Source organism: Spermophilus citellus (genome assembly GCF_964194105.1).
Source record: "Spermophilus citellus genome assembly, chromosome: X".
NCBI lineage: Eukaryota > Metazoa > Chordata > Mammalia > Rodentia > Sciuridae > Spermophilus > Spermophilus citellus.
The window spans coordinates 22,164,506-22,177,773 of NC_138190.1; the positions used below are offsets into that span (position 1 = coordinate 22,164,506).

Below are 13,268 nucleotides of genomic sequence, written 5' to 3' on the forward strand. Positions count from 1 at the left end.
AATGCACAAGCAATCTGCAGACAGGATTAAAACCAAATTGCCTGCCAACTTGGTTCCAAAAGGGAGAGCTGTGCTTTATGCACTGTCCAGTAAACTGCATGCCCTATTTAGCAAAGGAAATATGTAAAACTAAATTAAAAATCATATGTCTACTCACCCAATCACTTGGATTCTGTAAGATTTTTATTTCTTGCAATATGATAATGCTGATAAAATGAATAATTAAAGCTATCAGAGCCTCATAATATGTATTTAAACATTTAATTCTCTAAATGTAAATACATTTTTTTCTAATTTGAATTTGTTGTTAGCCTGTAAATAATATACCATAGTTCTACCAAAGGATCCTTACACATGCACATCATTTTCTAAAGCAGCATGTAAATATGCAACCCCTACAAATAAAGTTTCTTGAAACCATTTCATTTATCAAAAAAATCCAGTTACAAATTCAGTGAATGAAGAGAAATAAAGTAGATTCAATTATTGTTACTAATTTTTCATTCCTTTCCTCTATCTGAATTCTGCTCATATTCCTTTTGCCATGAAATTAGTAGTGTCTATTAATAGAATATGTGGCTTTTCCTTCTTTGCCCCATTGACTTGGAGCTTTACTATGAGTAGCTTGAGATAATGACTACTTAGTAGGATGATGTAAGTGGGGGTTTCAATTGTTTTGGGGTGTTTTGTATTGGCCTCTTGTACTTCTGTGCATTTACCACAAAAGTAACTGCTCCTCTCAATATGACAGACATGTAAGGAGACCTAGATCCAATCCACAGTCTGAAACAAAGCTACCATGGTTGACCTACAAATATATCAGGGAGAAAAAAAAAATGACTGTTTACTGTTGTAAGCCATTGAGATTTAGCAATTGTTTTGCAGCATCATTGAAGCAAATACCTAAATGATTAAAGGAAAAATGAGGAAACTGAAGTGCAGAAGAGAAGGGCCTTTCTCAAGGTTACATAACATGTCACAAGACACTCAAAGTTAAAACCTATCTGTTCTCATTTAAAAAGATATTTTAAGTAATGGACCAGCAAGTGACTGGTTTATAGTATGTAATAAATGTTTTGGATTACATATAAACTTAGTTGTTAACATCCTAAGATATTGTGTGAGTTAAAAGCCTTTTATTGGCCTGTTATACTTATTACATTGTTTATGTAAATACATTATAGTTGATCAAATCCTCCTCTGTAGAACTCATAATCTAAGTCACATGTCATCAATTTAGAAGTAGATTTAATAAAATTTTATATTCTCAAATATCTATGTATTGTTAACAGAGAGTGCAAAAAGTCTCTTAAGAAACATTTTGCGTTCCTGTTTCATTACTGAAAATACTTTCATATTATAAAATAACTGTGTAGCATGGAGAACAAAGAAATATGCCATAAAATAATGAAGTGTAAAGAATTTATCACTTCTCAGCATTTTCAGAGTTTAGCTGTTCCTCGAATCAATAGCAGAAGTAGTTTTACCACAGTTCTTTAGCAACTAAAGGAAATTTTACTTTACTTACTGCCATTTAAACATTATTAATAGAAAATGTCATGAAACGTTTGTTTTACACGGTAAACTGATGTAGTAAACCTCAGAATGAAGTACTTTCACAGGGAATGTTTTTTAAGGATTTAGAAAAGGTTTCTAAGGGAATCTTCTGCTGAGATTCAAGTCCATAATTGGTACAGTATTTAACTTGTATCCTATGGTACACATGACTTCCTTAAACATAAACTTATTGAACCACATTGTTACATAGAATACTTACAGATGATTAATTAGCATTATTTTAATCTATCTTAAAATCATAAATAATTCAAAATAGACAAGGTCTGTAGGAATAAGTGAATTGATGTCATTAATGAACCAATAAAAACATAAAGGTAACTTAAGTCTTTATACCATTGTTATTGTCTACATTCTAGTTGTGTTTCCAAGACCAAAGTTTTTCAGACAGTAAATGGGACAGAAAGGAAAATGTAATGATGTTTCTTATACTAAGGGCATGGCACTAGATGTTTACCATCTAGTACTCTTATGCCTTTAATAAAATCATGTGTTTCAGATGTATACATACTCAGTGAAATATTTATTTCCTATGAGATTATTTAAACATTTTAATGTCTCTGTTTTTCATATTATTTTTATTTATGAAATGAATCTAGCACAAAGTAATAGCATATATTTTAATCTAGGGTAACTCTCAAATTAGTAACTTTAATAGTAATTAATTAAATTAATGTTAATAAAACACTGATAAAATTTTTTAGCTATAATTTACAGGTATATATGTTCATACATATATAGATAGTATATTTGATCAATGTCATAGTCAGCTATTTTCCTTGATAATAATATGTAGCATCATTGTAGAAAAATAATATTTCCCTTTTTCTCCTGAGTAGAATCAAGGTCATATACATATGTTATTTGTTTTTCTCTAAATATTAGGATTTTAAAAATAATAGAAAGGAAGTAGAACTAAGGATAATGCTAACCACTGGAAATTAGAAAGATCAAAAATAATCTACTGTTTAGAATAGGTCAAATGTTTGAAAACATTTAGAAAAGTCATGGAGCTCTTCAGAGGTCTTAAGTCTTCTTTAATGTTTGCACTAAGCTTAAGCTAGCTTAATAAATATGGAACCTGAAAAATTATCAAAATGTTCCCTTTTTCTTTATAACAATTTTCAGATGATTCAAGTTATTCAAAGAAAGATAAGTTACCCCAATTTAAAAAAATATTTAAAAAATCCATATTTGGCAAGGAAAAAAAGGATATAGCTGAAATACTTTGATACACTTTCTTCTGGAAACTAGACAAATAGATAGAGGTTGGCACATACTCTACCACTGAACTCAGGGGCTTTTTGCAAGCATGCTATACCTCCTCTCTGGCTTGTATCTTACCCTTCCCTGGTATAATATAGCTGCTAGCTGCATTGAATTAGTTGTGGTTTCTACATTTTTCATGTTAGCTTAGTGCATATTCATCTTTGCACATGCTACTGATTCTGCCCAGATCTTCTTTTTTTTTCACTTTGATGACTTAATTCAAGGACCACATCTTCTAAAATGTCCTGCCCTTGCACCCCCACTTAGGGTCCCTCTTTTATGCATTTGTACACTCCCACTCCTATGTTCTTTTTTTCTTTTCTTTTTAAAAATTTATTTATTCTTTTTAGATAGTAGAATGTATTTTGACATATTATAAAAATATGAAGTATAATTTATTGTAATTAGGATCCCATTTTTTGCAGTTGTACATGATGTGGAGTTTTATTGGTTGTGTATTCATATGTATACATAGGAAAATTATGCTCAATTAATTCCCCTGTCTTTCCTATTCTCATACCCTCTCTCTTCTCTTCATTCCTCTTTGTCTAATCCACTGAACTTCTATTCATCGCCCCTCCCTTATTGTGTATCAGCATCCATACATCAAAGAGAGCATTCAGCCTTTGGTGTTTTGGGGATGGCTTATTTCATTTAGCATGATAGTATCCAGTTCCATCCATTTACTGGCAAATGCCATAATTTCATTCTCTTTATTGCTGAGTAATATTCCATTGTGGTTTCTTTATCCATTCATCTGTTGAAGGGCACCTAGGTTGGTTCTATAGCTTACTATTATGAATTGAGCTGCTACAAACATTGATGTGACTGCATCACTATAGTGTGTGAATTTTAAGTCCTTTGGGTAAGAACTGAGGAGTGAGATAACTGGGTAAAATGGTGGTTTCATTCCAAGTTTTCTGAGGAGTCTCCATACTGCTTTCTAGAGTGGATGCACCAATTTGTATTCCCACCAGCAATGTATGAGTAAACACTTTTCTGCACATCCTCGCCAATAGTTATTGTTACTTTATTCTTGATAATTACCACTCTGACTGGAGTAAGACGGAATCTCAGTGTAGTTTTAATTTTCATTTTTCTAACTGCTAGAGATGTTGAACATTTTTTTCATATATTTGTTCTTCTGTGAAGTGCCTGCTCAGTTCCTTAGCCCATTTATTGATTGGGTTATCTATTCATTTATTTTGGGGTGTTAAGTATTTTGAGTTATTTGTTCCTACATTCTTTTTTGTTGGTTTGTTCTGGTTCTAGGGATTGAACTCACAGCCTTGTGCAAGCTAAGCATATGCTCTACCATTGAAATATACCCCTATTCCCAATCCTGTATTAATTATAATGAAATTTTCTTGCTCACTGTATTATTCTTTTCCTGTCTAACTTTATTCTAGACAAATGCTATATAAACTTCTATGATTGTTCATCAAGAACTTCAAAAATATCTGAACATGCACTCCAATAAATGTATGCATTATGACATCAACGTGTTCATGAATACTTATTGATGCATATTTTTGTTGTCAATATTTCACTGATATATACACATAATGATCTGTATATTATATTTTTCAAGGCTCATTTTAGAATAAACTATGAAAATATAGTAAAATTTTAACATAACATTACTTCTATTTAGTGATTCAACTTGGGTTATCCTGAGGTGTAAGGACTCTACTTTATGACCATTCTTCTAATTATGATTTCCCTAAGAACTGATAATTTTCTTTAAACAATTTGTAGCATCAGTACTTGTGTTTGCTATATAGCAAGTATATATCCCTCATTAAGTAATATCCATGAAAATTATGGGTTGATTTCACATGGCAACAATAGATGTTTCTCATTTTTAGTTTTGAGAGTTATAGAAACAGATGGTAACTACTATATACAATATTCTCATTGCATAAAGAAGCAAACTCAAGCCCAGACAGGTCAAGCAATTTAGCCAATAGCACACACTCAGTGATTGGAAACTAACACATATGCTTCCATTTCCAAGTCTCTCCATTCCAGTAGGATGCTCTCGCCATGATTTCTTTTTAATTGTAGAGGCATGCAAGGAGAGGAGGCATTTTCTAGTACCATTCCTCCCGCACTTCCAACCTACATGAAATAGCTTGATATTTCAGAAATAGATCAAGTGCACTAGGAATAATCCCTCAAGTTAACTAGATTTTCTCTTTTAGCTGATTATCCTGGTTCCGTGAAGCTGCCAATCTGATCTGAAAGCTGTTGCAACAACTGACACTCTCAAAGCCTAACTGAGAATGTAGTAGTCTCTGGATAATTATTGTCCAATAGAATTTTCTGGGGTGATATAAATGGTTAGTATCAGCAATATCCAATATATGCTCTGTATTTTAAATGTGACTAAAAGGACTGAGTAATTGAATTTTAAATTTTATTTGATTTTAATTAGTTTGACTCTAATAGACACATGTGGCTAGTGCCTTCTATATTGGACAGTATAGTTTTTGACCCAGAAAATAAAATTTCACATTTTAATATAGAAAAAGTATTTTCATAGAAAATATATCTTTTCAATCTAGTATCCACAAAAAATCATATTTTTGAGGCACCTTAAGCAGCATCCAGGCAAAGATGTGTGTGCCCATTTTGAATTAGGCAAGATAGAAAGAGTACAGAGTATATCATATACAAAATGGAGTGACCAAATGGGATTTTCTTTTACATTTTAAAAAACATTTTTGAACAATGATTCCCAAACTCTAATGTTCATATGTACCACCTATGAGTAGGGTCTTTTTAAAAATACAGAATCTAGGGGCTGGGGTTGTGGCTCAGCAGTACAGCTTTCGCCTAACAAGTGCGAGACCCTAGGTTCGATCCTCAGCAATACATAAAAATAAATAAATAAAATAAAGTCATTGTGACCAACTACAACTAAAAAATAAATATTAAAAAAAATACAGGGGCTGGGGTTGTGGCTCAGTGGTAGAGTGCTCGCCTAGCACACATGAGGCACTGGGTTCGATCCTCAGCACCATATAAATATAAAATGAAGATATTGTGTCCACCTAAAACTAAAAAATAAATATTTAAAAAAATACATATTCTAATTTTGTGTTTCATGTGGGGTCTGAGATTCTACATTTCAAATGATTTCTGGAAATAATAATGTTGCTGTTCTGTAGACCACACTTCAAGGAACAAGAACTTAAATAAAAGGTAAGACCTCTGGGAGAAAATAATAGTTTGTTAACAAATAAAGGGACTTCAAAATAATCATAAACCTTATAAAATCATATTTAGAAGAGTATCCTTATGGCTTAGATATTAGGTGTCTACCAAAAGCTCATGTGTGAGACAATGCAAGAAAGTTTGGAGGTGAAATGATAGGGTTATGAGAGGCTTAACCTGATCAGTGCATCAATCCCCTGATAAGGACTAACTGGGTGGTAATTGTAGGCAGGTAGGGTGTGGCTGAAGGAGGTGGGGCATTTGGGGGCTGCCTTTGGGGTATATATTTTGTCCCTGAATCTCTTTGCTTCTTGGTTTCCATTTTCCGAGCTGCTTGCTTTCCTTCACCATACTCTTCTGCCTTCATATTCTGCCACATCTTGGGCCCAGAGCAAGGGAGCCAGCCTGACACCTATGAAACCATAAACCCCCAAATAAACTTTTCATCTTCTAAAATTGTTCTTGTTCTTTTGGTCACAGTGGTGTAAAAGGTGATGAAAACAACCCTTTACTGGTCCAAGTTGGAATCTCTCAATGCACCAATAAATGACTGTGAATTCCCCACATTACACAATCAAATTGCCTTCCCCTTAAGGTATGATAGCAGCATAAAAATCCTTTTAGTCATGTATTTTTGTGTCACTGTGGCCCAGAAAAAAATATTTTTAAAGAAAGGAAGGGAAAGAAACTTGATTTTTCCTGGAATGCAATTGAACCAATGTCCACTGAAGGAGAAAATCTGCAAGTATATTTAAGTGTAGAGAGAACCAGGACTATGTCTTTGGGAAAATGATAAAAGAAGAAACTGTTAATGATTTATAGAGTGAATGAAAGTGGTGAGGTTTCTTGCTTGAAATAAATTGAGTATGGTCACAATGACATTTACCACATTGGTTATTGTTAGAGACACATTGTGGGGAAAATAATCTAAATTTATTATTTTCAGGAGCAACCTGAACAGACACACCAATGGATTTGACTGTTCTTATGAAGAATGTTAGAAAGAAAAACTAAGGAGTAGACTACTAGCAAAAATGGCTAGAGAAGCTTGAACTAGGGAAAACACAGGGGCTGGTGTATATTTAAAAAAATATATTGGGGCGGCGCGTGGGGGAGGGGAGGTGAGGTCGTGGCCCAGCGGGGACAGTCCCCCTCCACGTTGTCGCCTGTGGGGCTGCGGTGCTCACTTGCAGCTCTTGGGCACCTTGGGGACACTGGGCTTGGCTGCCCTCTTCAACTTCTTGCTCCCAACCGCTGCCTTCTTGGCCTTGCTGCTGCTGCTACTTCCCTTATCCTCAGCGGCAGCGGCCTTCGGGGGCTCGAGCTTGTCAGCTCCGGGGCCCTTGTTGGGTCAGGGGTCCAAGTGGCTCCCGTGCTGCCGGCTTTGGTGGCGCCTATGTCCTTGACCTGCAGTAGGAAGTCATTCTGCACCAGCGTGCACCAAGTACTTGAGGTTCTTAATAAAGGTGCTATGAAAGAATGTAAGACAGGAAAATAATTAAATATTTTTACTGTGGATCACTAGGCAATGCTGAACTGATGTGGATCTGGGGCCAACAGTCTGGGCCTCTCAGAACACACACTGAGCCCGGATTGGCTGAATTCAAGCTCCCATTCGCCTGCTTCCCGCAGACAAACAGCTGTGACTCAGCACTAATCCATCCGGCTGAAACAACTGGTCAGCCCTTCTGTTCCTATGGAGGTAAATGCCAACCGAGCCTTCATAGGTAGTGGCCACAGGTTTGAAACGGGGCTTGGGAGAGACAGTAAGGACCCACCCATTGCATTGGTCACCCGGCAAAGGGAAACGAACTGTCACCATTTGCAAGAGATACCACCATGGCAGAGAACTGACATCACCAGACTGCGGCGGAGGAGATAACTTCATTGAAACCTGCGGCTACAGGTGTGTAATTCCCTAGCCTTCCCTCTCCACACATCGGGGAAACCTTAAGGGCCCCTCCCAGCTCTCCCGTGAGTGCAATAGCCAGACCAAGGGAATCAGACGTGGCACGGTACCCGCGGCGCAGAACTCCCGGCTACCGCTCCCACCAGTGCTGACAACTAAGGTCTCTTGCACCAGCTACTGGGGGCGTGGCTACCGGAGGACAAGTAAAATTCGCTGAGGATTCTCAAACCCAAGCTCTACAAACTTAGGGTCTGAGGGAATGGCAAACTGAAAGAGTGTGCCCAGTCGTTCATGAAAACAGGGCTCCCGGGAGCAGCAGACCTGGCGTGTAGCCAGTACTGTGGTGAGCGGCACCCGTGAGAGGGGCCTGGCTAGAGGAAAAGTGGGAAGTGACTAGACACAAGAGGAGGCCGTAGGCACTCAGGATTGGAGACTCGCCCAGTCTGGGAGGAGGAGCTGCTGCACAGTGATTGGTTCCCGTGTATTGACAGGAGAAACTTGGCCTGGTGGGCACAGCGCCACCTACTGGAAGAGAAGTTAACAAACTCTAAGACTGCATTTATTAGGTTTTTTTTTTTTTCTCTTTTTTTGATTTGGGTTTTTTTTTCATTTTCATTTTTCTTTCTTGTTGTTTTTTAAAATTTTTTTTACATTTTTTTAAAATTTTTTTCTTCTAATTTTAATTTTAATTTTTTTGTTATTATTTTTTATTTTTTTATTTCCTATTTTTTTTCTTCTTTTGTCTTTTCATTTCTTTCCAATTTTCTTATTCCCACTTCCTTGAATTCTATCTGCTTAATCTCATTCTCTTTAGTGACTTCTTCCCTTCCCTTCTAATACCTTTCCTCCCAAGCATCAAATAAATTTATAGGAGTAAACAGTAACTCAGCAGTTAAACAGAACAAGAAGTAACATGAGCAACTTGAAAAAGCAAGGAAGAAAAGGAGTACACACAATGCAGGACAGCCTAAATATTCAGGAGGACCTAGAGTCATCAGAAAAATGGTCATATAAAGAACTCAAGGAACACCTTAGACAGATGGAATGGAACCTTAAAGAGGATACGAGACAGCAAATTCAAGCAGCGAAAGAACACATTGAGAATGAATTATATAAACAGATAAAAGAAGAAGTTAAGCATCTTTATCAGGAGATAGAGATTATAAAAATTAATCAAACAATAATTCTAGAAATGAAGGAAACGATAAACCAAATTAAAAACTCAATTGAGAGTATCACTAACAGAGTGGAGCAAGTAGAAGCCAGAACGTCAGATAATGAAGACAAAATATATCATCTTGAAAAGAGTCTAGCCAACTCAGATAGACTGGTAAAAAATCACGAGAAAAACATCCAAGAGATTTGGGATAATTTAAAAAAACCAAACTTGCGAGTCATCAGGATAGAGGAAGGCACAGAGATTCATGCCATGGGAATGAGTAACCTGCTGAAGGAAATAATTACAGAAAACTTTCCAGAAATAAAAAAGGAAACAGATATACAAATTGAAGATGCATACAGGACACCGAGCACACAAAGTCACAGTAGACCAACGCCAAGACACATTGTTATGAAGCTATCCAATATACAGAACAAAGAGAAAATATTAAAAGCTACAAGAGAAAACAGGCAGATTACATTTAGGGGTAAACCAATAAGGTTGACAACGGATTTCTCATCACAGACGCTGAAAGCGAGAAGATCCTGGAACAACGTATTTCAAACACTGAAAGACAATGGATGCCAACCAAGAATTCTGTATCCAGCAAAATTAAGCTTCAAGTATGACAATAAAATAAAAATCTTTCATGATAAACAAAAGTTAAAAGAATTTGCAGCCAGAAAACCAACATTGCAAAGCATTTTGAGCAAAACACTACACGAGGAAGAAATGAAAAACAATAACCAAAACCATCAGTGGGAAGTGCCTCAGTAAAGACAGAGGGCAAGGGGAAAGACAATCATGGAGAGACAAACTAAATTTTTTTTTTAAAAAAAGGATAAACAATCAAACATGGATGGAAGTTCAAACCATATATCAATAGTAACTCTGAATGTTAACGGCTTAAACTCTCCAATAAAGCGACATAGGCTGGTATCATGGATTAAAAAAACAAATCCAACAATATGCTGCCTCCAGGAGACACATCTGATTGGAAAAGACATACACAGGCTGAAGGTGAAAGGACGGGAAAAAATATATCACGCACACAGTTCTCGTAAGCAAGCAGGGGTGGCCATCCTCATATCGAATAAAATCGACTTCAAGACTAAGTTAATAAAAAGGGATAAGGAAGGACATTATATACTGTTAAAAGGAACCATTCACCAAATCAGAGACTCTGCGTCTGATAGAAGAAAAAGTTGGCTCCCATCTACATATTGTGGGGTCGGGCTCCAAATTCCTTAATAGGACACCCATAGCACAAGAGTTAACAACAAGAATCAACAAATGGGACTTACTCAAACTAAAAAGTTTTTTTCTCAGCAAGAGAAACAATAAGAGAGGTAAATAGGTAGCCTACATCCTGGGAACAAATTTTTACTCCTCACACTTCAGATAGAGCCCTAATATCCAGAGTATACAAAGAACTCAAAAAATTAGACAATAAGATAACAAATAACCCAATCAACAAATGGGCCAAGGACCTGAGCAGACACTTCTCAGAGGAGGATATACAATCAACCAACAAGTACATGAAAAAATGCTCTCCATCTCTAGCAGTCATGTCGCGTCTACCCGCCAGCAGGAATGACGACAACAACAGGATTCTTCTTTAACACACTTTATTGGGAGCATCCACTAGGTATTGTTGAGAGAAGGACCCCGAGTCCGAAAAGACCACCCCTTATATACTTCAACTGCGGCCCTGCTCGTACACCATTGGACAAAGAGCGCATAGCAACACAGCAGCAGCCAATAGAATGATAGACCCGGCACTTGCACACAAGGCAAGAGACACCCAGTTCCAGCTTGTGCTCAAAACAACAAGCACTTCCTGATAACAGTTTGTTCCAGGAACTATCCAACTGATACATTCCATTCTAGTGAGTGGCTGAAAACAAAGAACTGGGTCTCCGCCCAAGAATTAGGCTCACACCCACACAAGGCAGCACAGCAAAATAGCTCACCACAAGTCAGAGAAATGCAAATCAAAACCACCCTAAGACACCATCTCACTCCAGTAAGATTGGCAGCCACTATGAAGTCAAACAACAAGTGCTGGTGAGGATGTGGAAAAAAGGGTACACTTGTACATTGCTGGTGGGACTGCAAATCGGTGCGGCCAATTTGGAAAGCAGTTTGGAGATTCCTGGGAAAGCTGGGAATGGAACCACCATTTGACCCTGCTATTGCCCTTCTCGGACTATTCCCTGAAGACCTTAAAAGAGCATGCTACAGGGATACTGCCACATCGATGTTCATAGCAGCACAATTCACAATAGCTAGACCGTGGAACCAACCCAGATGCCCTTCAATAGATGAATGGATAAAAAAAAAATGTGGCATTTATACACCATGGAATATTATGCAGCACTAAAAAATGACAAAATCATGGAATTTGCAGGGAAATGGATGGCACTAGAGCAAATTATGCTTAGTGAAGCTAGCCAATCCCTAACAAATAAATACCAAATATCTTCTTTGATATAATGAGAGCAACTATAAACAGAGTAGGGAGGAAGAGCAGGAAGAAAAGATTAACTTTAAACAGAGACATGAGATGGGAGGGAAAGAGAGAGAAAAGGGAAATTGCATGGAAATGAAGGGAGACCCTCATTGCTATACAAACTTACATATAAGAGGTTGTGAGGGGAATGGGAAAATAAACAAGGAGAGAAATGAATTACAGTAGATGGGGTAGAGAGAGAAGATGTGAGGGAAGGGGAGGGGGGATAGTAGGGGATAGGAAAGGTAGCAGAATACAACAGTTACTAATAGGGCGTTATGTAAAATTGTGGATGTGTAACCGATGTGATTCTGCAATCTGCATTTGGGGTAAAATTTGGAGTTCATAACCCACTTCAATCTAATGTATGAAATATGATATGTCAAGAGCTTTGTAATGTTGTGAACAACCAATAAAAAAAATCTAAAAAAAAATAAAAATAAAAAATAAATAAATTTTTCTCTGGGCTAGGTCCTATTATTGGAAGAAAACTTTGCCTTAAAATAACCCCATACAGAGGCATTTAATGCAATTAACAGGCCTCAGATAATATATATATATATATATATATATATATATATATATATATATATATATATATGAAAAATTTCCAGTCCAGTTTGTGTTTGCTTTCACTAATATTTATGATTCAGTCCACAAATACTAAGTACAATTTTACTACCTTTTATTCACCCATAGTTGTCTCCAAGCTGGAGTTTAGAGATCTATGTAGTAACATAAGGAGTGAGGACTCTATAAATTTTTAAGAAAAAAGGAAACCATGAACTTAATACATTTTATATATTAGGCAAAGAATTACCTAATTTCATGTTCTAATTCTTACTCCTTTTTCAGGCCCATAGTAGTCCTGGCAAAGCAATGAACAGCTAAATTCTCTGATGGTCATATCTTTTTGTATTTTAAATTAAGAAATGATTAACAAACCAATTGTTTGCCATTATAATTGTTAGGGTCTGTAAACCAGTGGCAATAATGTAAAATAATACTTATGGATTGCCTTATTTAGAGTTAGTTAAAATAGTGATATATTTCCTGAATTTAAACTGCCAAAGTGATTGCTTTTCCATTAATCAACAGTCAGAAAGACTACAGTGACAGAGGTCACAACATGTATAGTTGTGCAGACCTGTTCAAAAAGGGTGTATCATTTCCCTTTTCACTCAACTATTCAGCACACACTTGTATATCTCATTTAGCATACTTGCAGTTGTTTGCAGTTTCTACAGTTCAATATCCTAAGTCAGTTCTCAAAATGAGGTCATCTGTAGAATTGCTAAAAGATGTTATTTAGATAGTAAACCTGCAAGTATGCAGAGAAAGATTTCCTATTTCTGCTATATGTTAGGAGAAAATGAATTATTTTGTAGTTGTAAAAGCTCTGAATTACAGATGCTCAGATATTTGATGAAAACTTGTAACTTTACTATCTTTCCTTATAAATATATAATTGGTATTTTGCAATTTGATAGGATCAAGTTCAAGTTGTTGACTTGACTTTATTCTTTTTCCTACTAAATATATGGATTTTTATCTTGTCAGATACATGATAAAAAAAGAAACAAACTCTTGTCTATGTGCAATAAACTATTGTTCTTTGGCAGAAG

The 13,268-nt window shown here is 36.2% G+C and overlaps 1 long non-coding RNA gene across 1 annotated transcript in view; it reads right to left on the reverse strand.

The window, feature by feature from the left end:
• Positions 1-11,103, reverse strand: part of LOC308639768 — a 31,241-nt gene extending 20,138 nt beyond the window's left edge. Inside the window, exon 1 of the long non-coding RNA XR_014020118.1 lies at positions 10,819-11,103. This is a non-coding gene — a long non-coding RNA (uncharacterized lncRNA). The remainder of the gene's footprint in view (positions 1-10,818) is intronic.
• Positions 11,104-13,268: the final 2,165 nt, after the last annotated feature.